Source organism: Oncorhynchus gorbuscha, linkage group LG02, assembly GCF_021184085.1.
Source record: "Oncorhynchus gorbuscha isolate QuinsamMale2020 ecotype Even-year linkage group LG02, OgorEven_v1.0, whole genome shotgun sequence".
Lineage (NCBI taxonomy): Eukaryota > Metazoa > Chordata > Actinopteri > Salmoniformes > Salmonidae > Oncorhynchus > Oncorhynchus gorbuscha.
The window spans coordinates 58705378-58728114 of record NC_060174.1 but is presented as its reverse complement, the minus strand read 5'-3'; the positions used below and the strand labels follow the sequence as shown (position 1 = coordinate 58728114).

The 22737-nt window shown below is 41.9% G+C and overlaps 2 long non-coding RNA genes across 2 annotated transcripts in view; one reads left to right on the top strand and one right to left on the bottom strand.

The window, feature by feature from the left end:
- Nucleotides 1-3796: 3796 nt before the first annotated feature.
- LOC124005310 overlaps nucleotides 3797-22737 on the top strand; it is a 111499-nt gene continuing 92558 nt past the window's right edge. The window contains exon 1 of the long non-coding RNA XR_006833599.1: nucleotides 3797-4193. This is a non-coding gene — a long non-coding RNA (uncharacterized LOC124005310). The remainder of the gene's footprint in view (nucleotides 4194-22737) is intronic.
- On the bottom strand, nucleotides 12282-14526 carry LOC124005317. Its single transcript, XR_006833601.1, has 2 exons — nucleotides 14468-14526; nucleotides 12282-13773 (listed from the first exon to the last, which is right to left on the bottom strand). It is a non-coding gene; the product is annotated as an uncharacterized LOC124005317 (long non-coding RNA).

Below are 22737 nucleotides of genomic sequence, written 5' to 3'. Positions count from 1 at the left end.
GATAATTACGCAATTATCTTTGATACAAAGACAGCTATGTAGCTAGCTAAGAAGAAATTGCTAAGATTTAGACAAATCAAACCGTTGTGCTATAATGAAATGTAATGAAAAAGTTATACTACCTGCCGTGCGAAGTGCCGATGCGACCGCTCGCTCCAACCCGGAAGTCGCTATCGTTAGCAAGCTAGCTAGGTAAACAATTAACGATAATTACAACTCATGACGTTACTACCATGCATGAATCTGCAGGTAGCTAACCAACCAGGTTCAATGTTAGATAGTGTAACCGGTGCTGAACTGAACCGCTGTAACTCTGTGTTGTATGTGATTGATTGAGACTACATACGTGAACTTCGGAGATCAGGTTGTTTTAATTCATCAGAAGTCACTGCATCTAAAAGAAAATACAAAATATTTGTATTGCACAAATATTTTCTGGCAACTGCCGCCTCTTTCTCTCATAGTGCGTAAAAAATATTTTAGAATAGAAAAATGAGTACAGCCTCTCATAATGTATCAACACAATGCACATTTTACATCGATAAAACTATATAACTGCATCAAAAAGAAAATACAAAACATTTGAAGAGCATAAATATGTTCTGCCAATTGTCGCCTTTTTCTAAAACATAGCCGCACATTATCAGTCGACGAGCTAGCCATTGTTTGCACTTACAATACATTAGCTAGCTAGTAACCACATGTTCAATTCAGAATGTTAATATCACTCCAAAAAGTACAATTACAATTGCATCTTGACAATACCATCCACTTATGAGTAAACTCTAAATATACAACATTATTCATGATCAAAACACTGTATCATGACTTGTGCCTGTGCTTAAAGGAAGACAACTGAAAAAACATGCCTTCCTCTCACAGTCAATCAAAATGATTTGAACATGAGCACGCAGGGCAAACCGCAAGTACTAGGATGCAGGCATGCATAATAACAAATCATCATGCTATATTAATATATGAACCTGGTGAAATTCACAAAGTATTTTAAAAACTGTTACACTAGCTAACATTAGGCTATAGCTAGCTAAGCAAATGGCTCTGAGATGGCTCTGACAAATAATGTCATATTAGCTAGATAGGTAAACAAGGAACCATAATCAAAACTGATGACGTTACTACCCTGCGTGAATCTGCAGGTAGCTAACCAACCAGGTTCAGTGTTAGCTAGCTAACATTAGGATATAGCGAACCAAGCAAATGGCTCTTTCTGTCAAAATTAGAAATGTGTAATACCTGAAAATGTAGCTAGCTAAATTATCTTACATCATTATACCGTATACATCATTCATGGTTCGACGCGTCTCAGGTTGGATGCCATGGTTGTCCTTAGATGTAATCCGGAGACAGGTGTTTTCTCCATCTCCTTAGCTATCATACTCAAATTCCACTGATTTCAAAACTCAGTCCTCCAGAAAGTGGAGAGCAACACTTATGCAGTTTTAATACATGATACATTTTTTTTTAAAGCCATGTTAGACAGGATTACCTAGACATACTGACCAGCTCAAATAGACAGAAGTGGCTATATGGCAGACCAATCCAAACTCATCTCTCTGCATGTCCAGCCCACTCATAATCTCATCCAATCATGGCTAGCGGGAAGGTTGTATTTACTTAATCTTTGGCTTAACCAACTATGCTCGTAATTTAAATTTTTTATTTGTATTTACAGATAGCATACAAGTTTGTTATTAAGGAACATGAAAGTTCGAGATGGCAAAAACACATTTTGATAAAAAAAATAAAAGACCCGCGACATACGCCTAGTGTCTTGAAACAGGTCACATATTGTAAAAATGTTAAGGTTAGGCATTAGGATTTGTAGTGTGGTTAGGATTAGGTTTAATATCAGATTTGATGACTTTGTGGCTGTGCCAACAAATGAACGCTCTGCAGAGCTGCCTCCAGAACAAAAAAACGCTAACCTGCGCAAATCTCACTCTGATGCTGCACACAAGATGGGACCCACCCTTGGCTCTGCCAGTATGGATGCGAGTGTAAAATCACCGGGGAAGCCAATCCCCCAATATAGCCATATTACAACCTACTGTATGTGTTGTGATAATTGCGTTGTTTTGATGGCATATTTATAATTATATCAAATCTAAGCAATGAATTATCCAGCAACAGGTTTCTGTGCCAATGCACCACAACCAATAAACCAAACATACCGAATTCGGTCACTTTAATATCATGGTGAGGTTTTTAACACCACAATAAATAGTCTATTTCAATCTTGACAAATAGAAAACACATCCCTCCCTACCTTATAGGCCTACCAGTACTGGCTCGGTTTTAGGACTGTATATCAGGGTGTCAATTCATATTCCTTAACAGGATATAATACAGTTTTATGGCTATATTTGCACACTCACACACAAGTACAGCAGCATGTATACACACACACACACACACACACACACACACACACACACACACACACACACACACACACACACACACACACACACACACACACACACACACACACACACACACACACACACACACACACACACACACACACACACACACACACACACACACACACACACACACACACACACACACACACACACACACACACACACACACACACACACACACACACACACACACACACACACACACACACACACACTATGGTCAGTCATCAGAGAGGATACTACACGTTATATTTTTGGATTTGTGGGATAAAACCAAAATGGTTCCCACATGTCAGTCACTTTAGTCTCAACCTAACATCCTGGCTTCCTCCTCAGAGTTGATTAATATGGTGACGGTTTAGAGATAAGAGGTTTTGATAAAGAAATCTGATTAACAGAGGTACTGTTTTGGTATATTGGTTTTATTGAAGAGATCTAATAAACCATGACAAGCAATGTATTATTTTGCAAATGCAGCATGGGAATAGCTTTTTAAAACTCAGTGCCCCCCTATACAACAAAAATATAATGTCACAGTCCACTAAATATTTTAAAGGTACTATGAAGGGCAGTAAGATGCTCTGCACCAACAATGCATAGTCACTAGTTTTTCGTTACCTGGTTGTGTCCCAAATGTCTCCCTATTTCCTATATAGTGCATACTTTTCATCAGAGCACCATGGACCCTGGTCAAAAGTAGTACAATAGGGAATAAGGTTCCATTGGGATGCAGACCCAGATAGCATACCTTATTCTCCCTAAAAAAATGTAGAACGATTCACAGACATGTATTGTACACACATCTGCAATGCATATTAGGAATATGACTACTGCATATATTTCATGCTAAAACAAATACAAGAACTCAGGTGTATATAAAATACATACGTGTGCACTTGAGATAATATATGCATTGCTGCCGGAAGTTGTTTGTCGGTGGGGGTGCTGTGATTTTTTATTCGGGGAAGGTTATAGATGGCTATATCAGTCCGCTAATACAGGACTAGTAAAGGCCCAGTGGACTACTTTTGTGAAAAAATGTTAATTATTCTAATTTTTTCATTTTTCATTTTTAAATTATTTTTCTGGGGATGCTGCAGCACCCTTAGCAACCCTGCTTCCCACGGGTATGAATACATGCACATGTACGCTTACTGTGCAGTGCAGTGTGCACTTACAGTGCCTGCTCATAACAATTTGTTCACGAGCAGATATACACACATGCTGGACACACATGATCTGACTCGGCATGCTCAGTGGCTGCAGCTTGGAGCTGGAGCGGCTGGGATGGGAGGGGGGAGGATAAGAGAGGAGGCGGAGGAAGGAGAACAGCCAGGGTTGGAGTCCCACACAAGGGGAGCTAGCCAGTGGAAAATAAACCATGTTCATTGCAGTGTGCCTCTGTTAGGAGAGTGCTTCTCTCTCTGTGGCTCGCTCCGTTTTTTGACGACTTATAGAGAGCGTGTGTGCAGGCACAGGCCCTTTATGTGCGCTCTGCTCTCTCTGTGCTTTCTCTCTTTTTTTCACTTTCTGTTTATCATGACTATTTTGTCAGGAGCTGGTTGAGAGAGACTTGGCAGGAGAGTGGCAGAGCTGGATTTGTGCGAAAGAACAACCGCAGAAAAGAAGTGCATAGAGAAGAGTTTGTTTTGAACTTTTCTGTCTTCCAGCATGAGAAGATGGAAGTCTTTTGAAGAACAAAGAGATAAAGAGGGACTGAAAGATGTACGACCTGCAAACAACAAGGTAGGAAGTGCATTTGACACCGCACAGGTTTGTTTCTGTGTGAATGTGTTTGGGGGTGGGGAAGGAGGAGTGAAGACAGACGAATCAATTTATTCAGAATATTCATTTTTCTGAGACATGTTTAGAACACTTTGTACAATTGTGACGTGTTCCCAGTGTTCACACATATAAAGTTTGTATGCTTACTTGTGTATGCACATTTGTATGTTAAGGTGTGTGTTCTTCCAGGGCATGCCTGTGCCTCTTTGTGTTCAGACATCCAGACGTCTCACACTTACAGAAATAGAGACAAACACACACCACTGTCTCTCCAGTCACTCCACGATGTACTGAGTGAACTCCAGGGAACAGTGTAGAAACCTTAGTGAAAGAGCTTGGTTGGACAATGTATTTGCCTGCCCTGCCCAGTGAGAGAACACCGGAGTAGTCTTCAATAAACAGTTTTCAAAAGACACACAAAGAAATTCAATTAGATAGCCATAAGTTATCAATAACATTCTACAGTTGATCAATCTTTTATTGACACACTACATGACCAAAAGTATGTGGACATCTGCTCGTTGAACATCTCATTCCAAAATCATTTTCCATTAATCTTGACCCCTCTTTGCTGCTATTAGCAGCCTCCACTCTTCTGGGAAGGCTTTCCACTACATGTTGGAACATTGTTACAGGGACTTGCTTCCATTCAGCCACAAGAGCTTTAGTGAGGTTGGGCAATTAGACCTGGCTAGCAGTTGGCGTTCCAATTCATCCCAAAGGTGTTTGAGCTCAGGGCTCTATGCAGGCCAGTCAATTCTTCCACACCAATCTCGACAAACTATTTCTGTATGGACCTCTCTTTGAGTATGGGGGCATTGTCATGTTGAAACAGGAAAGGGCCTTCCCCAAACTGTTGCCACAAAGTTGGAAACACAGAATCGTCTAGAATGTCATTGTATGCTGTAGTGTTAAGATTTCCCTTCACTGGAACTAAGGGGCCTAGCCCGAACTGTGAAAAATAGCCCCAGACCATTATTCCTTCTCAACCAAACTTTACAGTTGGCACTATGCATTGGGGCTTGTAGCATTCTCCCGGCATCCGCCAAACCCAGATTCTTCCGTTGGACTGCCAGATGGAGAAGCGTGATTCATCACTCCAGACAACACGTTTCTGCTGCTCTTGAGTTCAATGACGGCAAGCTTTACACCACTCCAGCCGAAGCCTGGCATTGCGCATGGTGATCTTGGTCTTGTGTGCGGATGCTCAGCCATGGAAACCCATTTCATGAAGCTCCCAACGAACAGTTTATGTGCTGATATTGCTTCCAGAGGCAATTCGGAACTCAGTAGTGAGTGTTGCAACCGAGGACAGACACTTTTTATGCTCTATGTGCTACAGCACTCTGCGGTCCTGGTCTTTGCGCTTGTGTTGCCTACCACTTCGCGGCCGAGCCGTTGTTGCTCCTAGACGTTACCACTTCACAATAACAGCACTTACAGTTGACCGGGGCAGCTCTAGCAGGGCATAAATTTGATGAACTGACTTGTTGGAAAGGTGGCACCATATGACAGTGCCACGTTGAAAGTCGCTGAGCTCTTCAGTAAGGCATTCTACTGCCAGTGTTTGTCTATGGAGATTGCATGGCTGTGTGTTCGATTTTATACACCTGTCTGCAATGTGGTGGCTGAAATAGCCAACTCCACTAATTTGAACGGGTGTCCATGTAACGGATGTGAAATGGCTAGCTTAGTTAGCGGTGTGCGCTAAATAGTGTTTCAATCGGTTACGTCACTTGCTCTGAGACCTTGAAGTAGTAGTTCCCCTTGCTCTGCAAGGGCCGCGGCTTTTGTGGAGCGATGGGTAACGATGCTTCGTGGGTGACTGTTGTTGATGTGTGCAGAAGGTCCCTGGTTCACGCCCGGGTATGGGCGAGGGGACGGTTTAAAATTATACTGTTACATCCACATACTTTTGTATATATGGTGTATATTAAGATGCTATTCGTATGTTCGAATATTGTCTTGATATTTGGCTTTTCATGTCATTATTAATGTGGTGTCTGTGTATTTCACTTAGGTTCAGGGAGTTTATGAACTCCTTCGTCTTTCGGTGTTTGTTTTTAGTCATTGCCAGCCATAAATTATGGTGCAATGATGTGAAATGCTTGTTCTCTTTAAGCTTTTTACTGGTGGTTTAGAACTAATTCATCTCTAATCTAATGTTGAGGAAGTCCCCTGTTTGTTATTAAAATATTATGTTACTGTTATAATAATTTATATTATGATATGAGGTGTAGCTTATAACTGGGATGTTGGACTAACTAGTGTCACAGGATGATAACTGTAGATGTAGTGTATCAAAAACACAATCAATCAATCAAATATATTTTATAAAGTCCCCTTTACAGAAGTGGTGGTCGCAAAGTGCTTCACAGATACCCAGCCTTAAACCCCAAGATCAAGCAATGCAGAGGCAGAAGCACAGTGGCTAAGAAAAAACATGTCTCGTAAACACACAAGACATGCGTGTTGTCCTAGTGGGGTGGTTCCAAATTTTACATGTTTTTTTTATTACAACATTTGATTAGCAAACTGAATCCCATGGATTAATTGCTGTTTGTGTGTTCACTAATGTTTCCAGTGACTGCTGTTGTACATAAAAAAAATATATATATATTTTCGATTGTTCTAATGTGTAGCATATTTACACTCTCTGTACCCAACATGATTGTATATTTCATGACATTGCTAAATGGTGTAGCAGAGGGATTCAAAACACACTTGGTGTCCAAAAGGATATCCTGCCGGGGAATAGACTAAAATAGCCCCTCCCCTCTATTTTTTCAAAGATCTGAGCAAAGATAGGTCCAGCTGGGGAGTATTAACCAATGTGAGTTTCACACAGCCTTTGAACCACATCCCAGTGAACCCATTCACCCTCACAGAACAGGAGGGGGAGGGGGGGGGCTGAGAGAGAGAAAGAGAGACGGCATACATTTGACAAGTAAGAAGAGAAACAGAGAGGGTGACAAAGATAGGGGAAGCGAGACACAATATGTCAGAAAGAAGGGTTGTGTGGGGTGTTGGAAAAAAGCGAGATCCAGAGAGAGAAAGAGATAAAGAGGATGAGAGTGAGCGTGAGAGACTGAGAAAAAGAGAGAGAGGGAGGCATGTTTCAGTGCTCTGACTGCATGCCTGACGTTCTTAGTAGCTGACCTCTATGGAAAATAACAACCAAGGTCACCTCGCCATGGGCGACTGGCCACTGATGTTGCCATGGAGACGCTCAAGTGGAAAAGTCTCAGATCGACTTGACTTGTGTCACTCTGGTACTTTTAGTGTATCAATATTGTTGTCTAAAAACATATAAAAATAACATTGGTTATCATTCATTCAAATGTCGCCAACCGACTCAGACTGACTTGACTTGTGTTACTCTGGTGCTGTTGGGCGTCAATAAAGTTATTTATCAGTTAATTGTACAACTGACATGAACACTATTAAACTTACTTGACTTTTGTCACTCTGGTGTTGTTGGGGTTGTTGTGTGTCAAAGTGAATCAGATTGATTGTTCATCACTTACTAGAGTATTTGTTCAATTCGGATGCTCTTACAATTGGGGATGATATCACTACTCTAAAAACGGAACTACAGTAAACACTATCCTACTGATTAACATGAGTCCATCTCAGATTGATTTATAAAACAGCTATGTAAAAGACTCATTCAAGTTCTGAGTCAAGAGCATAGTGCCTGCCACAGCTGTATTACTGAAAAGAGAAATACAATATCATGATGTAAAAGATGTCTGCCTACTTTGAATAACAATGGAGTCCTTTGGATTCATTCAATGTTGATTAATTGAAAGGTGTCCACAATCTATTTTCTATGTGGATTGTTTACGTTGAAAGGCATCTGTATTTGCCTGTGGAAGGGAGGGTGGAGGTTTTAGTGGAGAGAAAATTTCCACAGACGCCCTGATGTGTCAGAGTAGCAGATTTTGGGGGGGGGGGGGGTAGTAGTAGCATTAGGGTCAGAAAATCAGGTTACGCCCTTTTGTGTTCTCAAATCCTACCTCCGGGGTCACTGCCGATGATGACGCATCACAGGGTCAAAGTTTAGAGCAGAGTCGGCCAGAGGTGGTCAGTGGAGATAGACGATGCGAGGCCATGTAGGCATTAAACTGATCTATATTCAGAGCCAGTCGTGACATGTGGCTTAGGTCTGAAAAGGTCATTTGATTTGTGTAGACACAAACGTTTCAGGCCTAATCCGTAAAGAAACAGGTTGAAGGCAACAGTGGCAGTGAACGGCTCCATCCCAACCTTCAGCTCTCTGGAAAGAGTATGAGGACTGGAGAGAGGAATTAGACTTCAGAACACAGGTTCAGAGTTAGAATGACCGTCAGCCTAATGATACTAATTTACCATGTCAAATCCTTAAGTATATTGACTCACACGCCAGTCAATCTAAGTAACATGATAAAAACATTCCCAACTAAATCTGTCAGTTTGAGCTAGAAGATATCTGTTTTTTTTGTTGTTGCATGGGCTGCGTCTCAATCCACCTCCTCTGCCTATGTCGGCCTTCCGCACCTGCGGGGGAAAGGGGCAAAGCTACAGCGCTGTTTGTCAGATCAGGAGAAATGGGTTTTCTCATGAAAACGTCTGTAGCGCCTCGATGGAAAGGGGACATTCTCACGAACATGGTGGTGTTCTCCACAAGTGTCAAGGGACTCATCCGAAAGGAACCAGATACCGGTTAAAACAATTATTGGAAGTATGGAGGTAGTGGTATCCCAATATCCCGATATAGGAATATCTTATATTGGATATCTTATATCGGGATATAGGACAGACACTTCAAAACCTCATTCCTTATTATTTAGTTTTGACTGTCTGTTTTACCATTTATGAATGTGTTTTCAATGTGTTTCTATGGACTATAGTAGTAAAGGACAAATAAAGTATATATTTGTTAAATACATAGAGGGATTCTAAAATTCTAAATAAAATAGCTCAATGATCCATGGTATGACCATTTATTTTTATTCCATATGCTAGTTTACTATAACAAGTCTTCTTAAATAAGCATATATACTGAGACAAATATATAAAGACGTTGTTAAGTTAATGTTAAGTGTTGGTCCCATGTTTCATGAGTTGAAATAAAAGATCCCAGAAATGTTCCATGAGCACAAACAACGTATTTCTCTCAAATATTGTGCAAAAAAAATGTATTTATATCCCTGTTAGTAAGCATTTCTCTTTTGCCAAGATAATCCATTCACGTGACATGTTTGGCATATGAAGAAGCTGATTAAACAGCATGATCATTACACAGGTGCAACTTGTGGGGGCAATAAAAGGCTACTCTAAAATGTGCAGTTTTGTCACACAACACAATACCACAGATGTCTCAAGTATTGAAGGAGCGTGCAATTGGCATTCTGACTGCAGGAATGTCCACCAGATCTGTTGCCAGATAATTTTATGTTAATTTCTGTACCAATGTCATTTTAGAGAATTTGGCAGTACATCTAACCAGTCTCATGCCAGCCCAGGACCTCCACATCCGGCTTCTTCACCTGCGGGATCATCTGAGACCAGCCACCCGGGCAGCTGATGAAACTGTACGTTTGCACAACCAAATCATTTCTGCACAACCTGTCATAAACCGTCTCAGGGAAGCTCATCTGTGAGCTCGTCATCCTTACCAGGGTCTTGACCTGACTGCAATTCAGTGACGTAACCGACTTCAGTGGGAAATGCTCACGTTCGATGGCCACTGGCACACTGGAGAAGTCTGTTCTTCACGGATGAATCCCAGTTTCAACTGTACTGGGCAAATGGTAGACGGCGTGGATGGCATGGTGTGGACGAGCGGTTTACTGATGTCAATGTTGTGAACAGATTGCCCCATGGCGGCGGTGGGGTTATGGTATGGGCAGGCATAAGATACAGACAATGAATACAATTGCATTTTATTGATGGCAATTTGAATGCACAGAGATACCGTAACGATATCCTGATGCCCATTGACATGCCATTCATCTGCTGCCATTACTTCATGTTTCAGCATGACAATGCACAGTCCCATGTCGCAATGATCTCTACACAATTCCTTGTAAGCTAAAAATGTCCCATTGAGCATGTTTGGGAAGTTCTGGACTGCCTTGTAGGATAGCGTTTATCAATTCCTGCCAATATCCAACAAATTCGCACAGCCACTGAAGTACAGTCGGACAACATTCCACAGGCCACAATCAACAGCCTGATCAATGCAAAGGAGGTGTGTTGCACTACCTGATGCAAATGGTGGTCACACCTGGTACTGACTGGTTTTATGATCCACGCCCCTACCTTTGTTTTTAAGGTATCTGTGACCAACGGATGCATATCCATATTCCCACTTATGTGAAATCCATAGATTAGGGCCTAATTAATGAATTTAAATGGACTGATTTCCTTATATGAACTGTAACTCAGTGAAGTCTTTGACATTTTTGCATGTTACGTTTATATTTCTTTTCAGTTTAGATGAGTGGAACTTTAGTACAAGAAGAGCATAATACCCTTTTAAAATGGAGAACGTTGAATAAATTGAGTGGCACATCAGTCCAACCAATAGCTTTTTCTGATCAGAGGCTGGAGGGGAGGGATCAAAAGGATAGATTCAAACTGTAGTAAACAAGTGACTGTTAGTCAGGACAACAGTTCAAATGGTTATAAACTCTCTCCCCTTCTCTCCTATCTTCTCTGCTGCTTCCCTTTTTTCCTTAGTAGAATGATCTCACTGCCTCCTCTTTTTTTATGGGGAGAGAAAGTCAAGTTTCACGCCTAAAGACAAAGCACTCATCTGTGGTAGGATACACACGGTAGATGAGAGTATTTGTTAATGCTAGTGAAGATAGCTAATCCTCTTCATACAGTACATGTGGTTTTATGACCCATCCAGGATAGTTCAATACCGCATGCACGTGTACACAGCGGGGAGTGAATGCACAAATCATCTGTGTGTTTGTGTGGGTGTGAGAATACAGAGTGCTTGTCCTGTGTGTGTGTGTGTGTGTGTGTGTGCGCATGTGTGCCAGACAGTGTGTGAGTGGGTTTATAGGGGACTGATCCAGTCCTTTATGGAGCAGCAGTGTGCGTGTGCTGCTGTCAGGGCTGTAGCCGTGGGCAAAATAGAGAAGGCTGGTCTGAACCTGCAGGCTGGGATTTATTTTGTTAGGTAGGGTAAGCCAGCCCCTCATAAAAGCAACAACTCTAATAAACTAACCCCTGCTGGACCACACGCCTGTAGTCACTAGTAAAATATGGCCTCTCAGGCCCCTTCACTCCCTGGCCCCTTTGCTCCCTGGCCTCTCTCTCTGGCCCTTTCACCACCTGGCATCTTCTCTCCCTTGCCCATTCTCTCCCTGGCCCCTTCTCTCTCTGGTCTCATTCTCTCTCTCTTCATTGGCCTCTATTTCCCCTCTCTCCCCTCACCTTTCTTCCCGCTCTTTCCTCTCTCTATCTCCATCCTTTCCCCTGCCAATCTTCTCTCCCTTCTCCCTTGGACTCTATTCTCCCTGTCTTCTCTTCCCACACTTTCCATCCTCTATCCCTACCCTACCCTACAGGACCTTTCTTCCCTGCCTTTCCTTTCCAAATGTGTTCTCACACACACCCATTATTTTTCTCAACCTTCTTTATTTCTATATTTCTCTCTTTCTCTTCCTCTTTCCACCTCTCTTAATTTTTTCTAATTTCATTTCCACAGTCAGTCCCCCTTCCCACTGTTTCTCTCCTCCTCTCGCTCTGCTATAGGGGTGTTTAAAAACACAGGCAAAGAAATAGAAAGACCAATTCTCAGATTGGTCTGCTTCCAAAATGGCACCCTATACTCTACATAGTGCATTACTTTTGACTAGATACTTATGGGCCCGGTAAAAAGTAGTGCACTACATAGGGAAGTGGTTGTTAAACCTTTTCAACCTGGGACCCAAATATGAAATTATTTGTATTCCTGGGATCCAAGCTTAGGAAAATATGCAACTATATGTAAATATCTGTAATACTCCGGGTGCCGTGGGTGTGGAGTCAAATGCAGGAGACAGAGAGTACAATGCTGTGCTCTTTAATTGCACCAACGCACCACAGGGTGCTCACAATAATAACAGCCCCAAAACACAGGGAATTAAAAAATGACTACTGAAAAATGCACGACCAGGAACTAACACGTTCCTCTACTACAGAGCCGAAGGTTACAATGAATAATCCCGCACAACAACCAGACGGGCCGGCTGTTTAATAAAGACAAACTAATCATCACAAACAGGTGCTACCAATGAACATACAAGGAGGGGGAGGAAAGACAATCAGTGGCAGCTAATAGGCCGGTGACGACGACCGCCGAGCGCCACCCGACCGGCAAGGGAAACCACCCTCGGTCGGACTCGTGACAATATCGGTACATTTCATTTCCTGTATGCCTAAAACATATGTAATATAGACAAAAATAAATTACAATTCAATGAAATACCCATATACATATCTATTCATGTTTATTTTACCCCATTAAAACACTCTTACATATCTGTCTAGGTTGGAACTGTTGCTGTTAAAATACAGTAAATAATTTTTATTCTAAACTGGAATAAACTAATTTGATCATATCACACAATGTATAACAGAACACACACACACAGTCGTAATGAGAGCTGTGTGGCTGGTTGAAGTTTTCAACAAGCATGTCTATTCTGGGCTCAGTTTTTGACAGTGTAACACTAAGGTCATGCTCAGCATCGAGGCTGTTTTTGTACTTGTTTTTTTTAGTTTGTCAGAGTTGAGAACCCTGACTCGCATAGGTATGTGGTGCCAAACTGGATCAGAACATCTACTGCTTTCTCAGTCAGGCAGGAGACCGCTTCCTGCTGTAGATGAGCAACCCAGAACTGTGTGTTTGCTTCAAAAAGCATCTTGCTTCAATCAGTTTATTCCGGTTCAGAATAACAGTTCCAACCTAAACTTGTTTTCAACAATCATTTCATTTCATCTTCATCTCTACTATTATTTAGGATTGCACAAAAGTAGCGAGCTAGCTTGCTTTGGCTAACGTTAGCTATTAGCTGTGTACAAGGCCATGGGATTGTTTGAAAGAGAAACTCACATCTACCACTGAGAGATAATACTCCCTTATTTCTGCTTTTAATCTTTGTTAACAAATGACAACAACGCCTTGCTAGCTGACTTACTTTTCCACCGTCGAAGCACTGATTCCTGAAGCACTCGTCCCTGTTCTGAACAAACTCCCTGGGTTTACCATCATGCTGTGTATGTTTTTTTTAAAACATTTTGAGAGAGTCAATATTAAGCACTTCCTGGTACAAAACACCTTGTGGGTGCTCCTCGTTATTATTCAAAGTTTGTATGAAAGAGAGAGAAACTCATCACTGTGTTTGTTTTTCAACCAGTCAGAACTCAGTTAGTGGCTAGCATTTGATGACAGAGGTGAGTGATAACGACTGGTAATTACAAGTCAGTGGCTGAAAGCGCATCATCTGCTGCTGAACGACGGCGCTGCAGCGGGTGGGTCACGGAATGATCAAGAAAACTGCAGAAAAGAAAATCTGGTAAATTGCAAAGCACACAGGCATATTCCTCTCCCACTTTCCAAACTGAGCATAGACCGCTGCAAATGGCATATAAAAGCAGAGAGCGCAACTGAACAGAGAGCGCAGTTGCACCTGGCCAAATCAATTCCGGTAATAAATGAAATACTTATACATTTACCCTGACACATCACGACCCACCATTAACATGTCTGTCGCGACCCGTACCTTAATCAAACCAAATGAAGTGTTATTGGTCACATACACATGTTTACCTTAAGTTATTGTGTAGCAAAGTGTAGCGATTTGCTTGTACGGTGAAGTAATATCTAACAATTCACAACAATGCATACGATACACACAAACCTAAAAGTAAAAGAATGGAATTAAGGAATATATAAATAATAGGATGAGCAATGTTGAAGTGTTATGGACTAAAATTCAGCAGAATTGAATACAGTATATACGTTTGAGATGAGTAAAGCAAAAATGTAAACATTATTAAAGTGACTAGTGTTCCATTATTAAAGTGGCCATTGATTTCAAGTCTACGTGTATAGGGCAGCAGCCACTGAGGTGCAGGGTTATATAACCGGGTGGAAGCTGCCTAGTGATGGCTATTTAACAGTCTGATGGCCTTGAGATAGAAGCTGTTTTTCAGTCTCTCGGTTCCAGCTATGATGCCCCTGTACTGACCTCGTGTTCTGGCTGATGGGCGGATGAACAGGCAGTGGCTCGGTTGGTTGTTGTCCTTGATGATATTTTTGGCCTTCCTGTGACATCTGGTGTTGCAGGTGTCCTGGAAGGCAGGAATTTGGCGATGTTATTCTCAGAGGCTACCCAGAACATATCCCAGTCCACGTGATCAAAACAATCTTTATGCGTGGATTCCGATTGGTCAGACAGGCGTTGAATAGTCCTTAGCACAGGTACTTCCTGTTTGAGAGTCTGCCTATAGGAAGGGAGGAACAAAATGGTGTTGTGATCAGGGAGGGCGGGGCAGGGCCTTGAAAGCATTTCGAAAAGCTGAGTAGAAATGGTCTAATGTTTTCTCAGAGCCAGTGCTACAGTCAATGTGTTGGCAGAACTCATTCAAGAAATGTCCTTTGCTAAAATCCCCAGCTACAATAAATGCAGCCTCCGGATATGTGGTTTCCAGTTTGCATAAAGTCCAGTGAAGTTCTTTGAGGGCCATATTTGTATCGGCTTGAGGGGGAATATACACGGCTGTGACTATAACCAAAGAGAATTTTCTTGACAGGTAATAAGGTTGGCATTTGATTGTGAGGTATTCTATGTCGGATGAACAAAAGGACTTGAGTTTCTGTATGCTATCACAAACAAACCAATAGTAGTCAATCATGAAACATACAACCCTGCCATTCTTTTTCCCGGAGAGTTCTTTATCCCTGTCTGCGCGATGTACTGAGATTCTCACTCTGAGCTCGTCTACTTTATTGTGCAGAGACTGAACATTAACGAGTAATATACTTGGAAGTGGTGGATAGTGTGTGCACCACCTGAGTCAGACTAGAAGTCGACTCCAAATACCTCTTCTCCGTCTGCGGTGTTTTGAATCAGCGTCTGGAATCAGTTCAATTGCCCTGGGGGGTACGAACAAAGGATCCAATTCGGGAATGTTGTATTCCCGGTTGTAATGCTGGTGAGTTACCGCCGCTCTGATATCCAAAAGTTATTTCTGGCTGTATCTAATAACACAAAACATTTACTCTGCTAATAATGTAAGAAATAACACAAAAAAATACTGGAAATTTGCATAGGAGCTAGAAGCAGAGCTGCCCTATCTGTCAGTGCCATCTTGCATAATATAGGGAATAGGGTTCAATTTAAGACTCACCCTCAGACTAACTTAAGTAGAGGAAACAGACAGAAACCAAACTATTGTTGAGGCCTTTTTTTTGTTCCCTATGGTGTGCCCTACTTTTGACAGGGCTCATAGGGTTCTTAGGGCTTCGGTCAAAATTAGTGCACTTTAATAGGAATAGGGTGCCATTTGGGACTGACTGTTTCAAGTCAACCTTTTAGAATGGCCGTCTCTATGCTCCGTATCAGTGCATGTGCTGCTTGTTTCAGATCAAACCCAGCCATGGTAACTGGCCGTTGTAATTGCGAAACTGCAAACTAACTGCAATAGCAGCACACTCTCCACACTCCCTAACAGGTCTGTTAATGTTTTGCCGGAGTGTGTGTGTGTACGCTCACGTGTGTGAGTGAGACAGAGAGCAGAGCAGAGAGTGAGTCCCCTCCAACAGGGCCACATGGTGGTGTCAGCCTCAGGAACCTGGTGAGCAGTTCTAAGAACTCTGCCTATTGACCAGAGTAAAGGACCAAAATAAGCAAGGTCGTGGCTACTGATACAGAGTTTTTGCCTAAGCCCCGCCCCCACTCGCCCCTCCGGAAACCTCTTTCTTAAAGCTAAGGATCCAGATAACATTCTGGAAATGTGTTATTTTACGCACACATTTGTTTTTCTAAAATAGCTGCTGCTCACACTCCCCTTCCCTTCATGTTTCGCTCCCCAGGTATCAACAGCTCGCCAGGTGACACACGTGACACAGCTGTCATGTGGATGAAGGGAGGGAGGGAGGGAGGGAGGGAGGGAGGGAAAAGAGAGAATTAGAGACAGGGGGTGAGGATAAAGAGAGAGCAAGAGAGAGCGAGAGGTGCTATACTATACTTCAGTTGGGGTATCTATAAGCTTCAATATGAGGTTCTAAACTTAGCATGAATGTGCATCCTTGTAGCTGTGTGGGCTAATATAGTCAAAATGATTGCTTTGGGTAAGTTGAGCCAATGGTTTGAGCCATTGGACAAGCTATGTTTTCAAAACTGTCATGTTTACATGAATTCTGATTATTTCCAGGGATACACAACATATTGAAATAGTTGTACATGTCTTTGTTAGAAAGAATACTTTATTTCCCTTGAGGGAGGAAGGAAGTTGCTGACTAGCGTTAGCGCAATTGCTAACTAGCGTGGGGATGGGGGAGATTTGTTTTTTGGTTAAAAAAAGACAGTAAAATCACTAGGAATTCAGCTAAAAATTACTTTAATTTAGGAAATCTGTTCAAGTATTCCCATGAAAAAACATGTGTATGTCATAACCAAGCAAGCTAATGTTAGCTAGCTAGATAACTCACTTGCTGACCTTAACCTCATGTCACTGATAGAACAATGAGCCAGATATTTCCCTGGATGAATAAATGTGAAGCATCCAGTAGGCGTTTTCACTCACTACTAAATACAGTATGCTGATGAGAAGAAGCCCAGTGGCTGGCAGTGGAAGTGAGTGGATTTTGGCCTCCATTCTGCACATTTTCCCTTTCGATGAAACATTTTATCTCAATACAGTTTTCTTTTCCCAAAACTATAATCTTTAACAAAAATAGTGGACTATTACATTTTTTTTGTAGGTTTCCACCTCCGACCTGGGTAAGCAAAGCATGCATTGCATCGCCTCTCCTGTGCTTGAAGGAGAACCGGTTCAGTCTCCTCCGTTTCCAATGTTTTCACACACACCGCTTTCATAAAAATGCTTCCTCTCTTCCACGATACGTCTCGAACTAAAGTTAATTTTGCCTTTAAAAAGTCTTCCAACAGCTTGATGTGATTGGCCTGGACTGATGTAATGCTTGAAATTTGATTTGATTGGTCACTGACTAAACAATGATGAGCAGTTTTTTTTTGGCTCCGAGGGGCTCTTGCAAACTTTCCATGCCCTCGTGATCTACTATTATGGATAACCTACATAATTGTACTCTGATAACAGATGGTTTTTAAAAAGGCAGCAAAAGTACAATACTTCGTTCAAAACATACTGAAGTAAAATGACTGGCATTACTCAGAAAAGCTACTCAATTACAGTAACAAGAGTATTTATAAATTGTTACTTCCACCCGAGTATTGTATTTGTGTACTTTCATATACAGTTCCCTTGATTGAGCTTACCTGGTACCAATACCCTCATTGTATTACACCAAACAGATACGTTTATCCAAAGTGAGTGAGTGCAGTGAGTGCATACATTTTCATTGTGTGTTTCTGCTTACATCTCTTTGACTTAAAAGCCCATCCTTCTGTATAGTACATTTTTATTTATCTGATACTTCAGCCATATTCTTTCATACTCAGCCATACTGTCATTGTTCCCCACTGTCATCAAGTATAGACCACACAGGACAAAACACAGGACAAATTAGGTGTTTGTGAAACAAGAGATCATAACTACCTGACAGTGAGGAGAGACAAAGGGCAAGGGAGAGGAGAGGTTGGAGAGGGGAATAATGAGGGGGTAGCGAGAGAGATGGGGAGAAAGAGAGAGATGGGGTGAGAGGAAGAGATTGCGAGAAAAAACGGGGATGAGAGACAGGTGGATGGCGCTTTTGTTGTAGAGATTTTGCTGTATACTTTGTTCAATAGAAGGACTGTGGGTACCAGAGAGCCAATTTGCAGTTCCACTCAGGGATGTGCTGTGGTTATTATAGAATATATTATATGATAACAGTTTGATATTAATATCTATCCTTCGCTCTCTGTCTCACTCTTTATCAATTATGCTTTTGATAGGTTTGGTCCGTAGGTAATGGTCCGATTTGAACCTGGTCCGAAAATCTGTTTGCATCCTCCTATGGTCATTGTTATGCCAAACGTATTATATTATCTATCAGCAATCTTCCTCTCTCTCCAGCTCCTTTGTGTCATCAGTCAGTCAATCATCTCTCTGTCATTGGGTCTGAGGTCTCTCACTAACACAGATAGCTTTAAGTCGAGCAGACAGACAACCAGCAGCCCCAGGCCCCTGCTAAAATTATAAGCTATAAATACGATGCAGACCTTTAGTCCCAGATAGCTTGGCGGCAGGTCCCCAGCTTTATTCTTAAAGAAGCCTGTTTATCTCACAGAATGTGTCCCACCCTATTCAATATATAGTGCACTACTTTTGAACAAGGCCCTGGTCAAATTTAGTGCACTATGTAGTGGATAAGGTTGCAATTTGGGATGCAAACAGAGTATAATTAGCTGCTCCAGAATGTGATCCAGAATCAGACTATGAACTGAAAGTATCTCTGTCTGACTGTGTTGTGGGTCTCTAATAGTGTCTTTTGACCTAGTTCACCATGATCTGTATGGACCGGGAAGAGTCCCAAATTACACCACTATGGGCCCTGATCAAAAGTGGTGTACTATATTGGCAAAGGGTGTGATTTGGGATGCATCCATGGCCATGGTTGTTGTTGTTGCTGTTGTTGACTTGGTTTCTTCCCACAGCCGCTGGAGGGCCGTGAGTCTGGCAGGTGAGAGAGTAGTTGACTGTGGGGTTTGTTGCACAATAATTGTGAATATGAATTGCCCAAATTTAAATTGTCCGATTTATGTTAATCTCTGTGTATAGGAGTTAAAATGTATAAATAATCACTTTGTGCCGGGTGCTACAATCTAGATAATATTTTTCCAATGGTGTTGAATGCCTCCCGATGGTTCCTATAGTGCACTGGTGCTAGACACAAAACCTCTATCACACTGACATAGCCGAGGCCATAGGAAAAGAAATGCGTATATACAGTATGTGACTTTGCATGCGTGTGCTTGGGTGCATGTGTGACTGTGTGTGAAAGTGCCCACTTGTCAATCCCCTACAATGCAATCAACATCTGCAGTCAACACCTGTAATGAACACTAATAATGAAAGTGAACTGCTATTAGAAGGCTACAACACCTTCCAAAACCTTACTGCAACACCTGCCAATCCTGGATAGTATCAGTTTATAAGCCAATAAGCATTTTTGCTATTACAACACCAATCAACCTGACTGATGAGGTTCTTTATAGAGGTTGTAAAGCAATTAAGATGAAATAGGAGCTGCATGTCTGGTGTTAGCTGTATTGCGTGATGTTAAGGTTCCCTTATCAGAATTACCCCATGGAATAAGTTACATTATATTGAAATTACAAGGTAGAGTTGGGATAATATTGTATTATGTCCGAAATGTATTTAAATCCCTTTTCATGTAGTGTGGACATAATCTTAGATTGTTAGGTTGTTGGTTTGCTTAACATTTTGTGTGTACATCAGAGGAGGTTCCTCAGAGAAAGAAAGGGAGGACCATCCTCCTCTGTGAATTTAATAAAAATATACAAATTTTAACATTTCAAAAGTGATCATTTTTGGATAAAACTATACTAAACATAATCACGTCACCAAATAATTGATTAAAACATGTTATTTTGCAAAGAAGGTTTATAGTAGCCTCAACAGCACTCCGTAGGGTAGCACCATGGTGTAGTCGGAGCATAGCTAGCTTCCGTCCTCCTCTGAGTACATTGACTTCAATACAAAACCTAGGTGGCTCATGGTTCTCACCCACTTCCATAGACTTACACAGTGATTATGTCAACTTCCGGAGGACGTCCTCCAAACTATCAGAGCTCTTGCAGCATGAACTGACATGTTGTCCACCCAATCAAAGGATCAGAGAAATAATCTAGTACTGAAATCACAAGCTTTGCTAGCTAGCAGAGCAGTGCATAAAATGTGGTGAGTAGTTGACTCAAAGAGAGAGAGAGAGAATATTTGAACAGTTTTGAAATAATTAATTTCTTCGTAAATGAAGGAGAAGCAAGAGAGAAATAGTGTCATTTTTTTCAGTTTCAGTTTCGCTAGATAGTTTAGCCTACTGAAACACCCTGCTCAAACAGAAGGATGCTATGTTAGCTAACGTAAACTAACTCACTTTTGAACATCGCTAGTCCGTACAATTGACGTAATTTTAGCGCCCAAAAAAACGTAATACTTCCAGATCAATTGTAATATCAATACCATTGTAAAGCACAATTTCTCCCCTTTCCAACAAAATCAATGATGATGATGCCCATCTCTGTATGATTCAAGATGGCAATGAGCTCCATCGGGTCTTTAAAAAAATGGCAGGTTGGGAAGCGAAACCTATTGCGTGATTGTGAGAAGGAGCGATGTTGTGTGGGGAAACGGCTTTTTTCAATCGATCTGTCCAGCTTATCACCTTATAGCCTCTAAATTGTAAATAAAACACTAAAAAATAAACGAGTTTATATAATTTGTCATTACATACCTATTTGAAGGGTTGTGTCGAATTTGAATCAGGTTTTTAGGGGGGTGCTAAAGTGATCTTCAGAAGTAAACAGGCTTTTGAGAGTCATGATAGCTTGCAGTGATGATGCAAAAAATGACTAGGTATCCCCCCCCTTACCCTTACCCTTACCCTGTCCCTGTCCATTTCTTGTTTTTAAATGGTGAAAGATGTGCTACACCTGGTGGAGAGAGGCTGTAAGACAGAATTAGTTGCTTTATGAGTGCTGTACATTATGCCATGACATGTCACGTTGTAACGTACAGCGTCGGAGGGGTCCGTTTTTTTCAACTTTTCTCAAATACTATAGAGCCACTACCATGTCAATCAACGCTTGAATAGAATTGCAGTTCACACCCCAGATTTGGTCACATACAGCTGATGTGTTGTGAATTGAAGTCCACAAGCAAAGAGAAAAGAGGTGAAAGGAGGAGAGTGCATAACGTAGATGCGAGAAGGAATACAACGTGGCTGCTATGAAACTGTGAACTGTGTTTACGCGTGATCGGGGTGGTTTCATTCCTCCGATTCTGTTGAAAAACGTTTCTTAAACAGAAGCAAATGGAACAACACATGGATAAACATACCTGAATTTGTCCAATAGAAACTCTTGTTTGCAACTGTTGGACTAATGATTACACCCACTATCAGCTAGATACAGACAAGAGTGTGCAAGACGGTATTGAATGTCACTGTATGTCTATGTGTCACTGTCTGTCACATCAAATTTGTCTCTCGACCTGTGTGCACCTACGTTGTAAACTTTCATTCATAGGCCAGGTTGTAGTAACCTCGTGATGGGTATAGGGTGAAATTAGAGTATCATGTAGTAGTCTAAACCCATTGAAGTTACATTTACCTGGGTGAATGGAATATGAATGACAGTTATCCAATATGTTGTAATAGAAATAAGTCCATGCTCATGAAAAATTGTCCTCCCTCATCTGAAACGGCACTGACCGCCACTGTTGTACAAGTCATTTTTTTGTGTGCACACATCAATTCTTAATGTGCACACATCACCTCAAGGGAGTTACCTACCTAGGGTGTGATTGAGTCAGTGTGTCAGCCTTTTGGTTGTAAACGTATTCCCAGTATTCCCATGCTGCTACTCAGAACCATCATACTCCCTCTCCGAAGCCAATGTGGAAAGAGTTATAACTGCATCTTAAATGGTACCCTATACTCTACTTACTTACTTACCCACTTACTTACTTACTTGTATGTGGAGGAGAGAAGCTTGATATGTGGGCAGGAAAAGTAAATAGCGATTAGTGTGAGTAGGCCCACGTGTTCCCAGAGCGCTGAGCACAGCCCCTGCAGACTGTGCTCTCATGTCCTCAGGACCACTGCACGGTCGGCAGGCAGGCAGGCAGGCAGGCAGGCAGGCAGGCAGGCAGGCAGGCAGGCAGGCAGGCAGGCAGGCAGGCAGGCAGGCAGGCAGGCAGGCAGGCAGGCAGGCAGGCAGGCAGGCAGGCAGGCAGGCAGGCAGGCAGGCAGGCAGGCAGGCAGGCAGGCAGGCAGGCAGGCAGGCAGGCAGGCAGGCAGGCAGGCTGAACTCTCTCACCCACTCAGCCTGGGCTGGAGTTGTGTGTTTGGGTGTGCACATGTGTTTGTGTTGCAATATTTTGCTATCTAGCTTTGTTGAGCTGTGTGTGTGAGCATGTCTGTGTCTGTGTCTGTGTGTTTGTGTGCTACCTCATGCTTTAACAGCTTTCTTGATATTGATCGAGTGCAGAGTGATTAAGTGTCATTGAGTAAAGTAATATATCTGGAGGGAGGAAGGGAAATAGAGTGGATGTAATCGAGAGGGGGAGAGAAGGCATGTTAAGGCACATA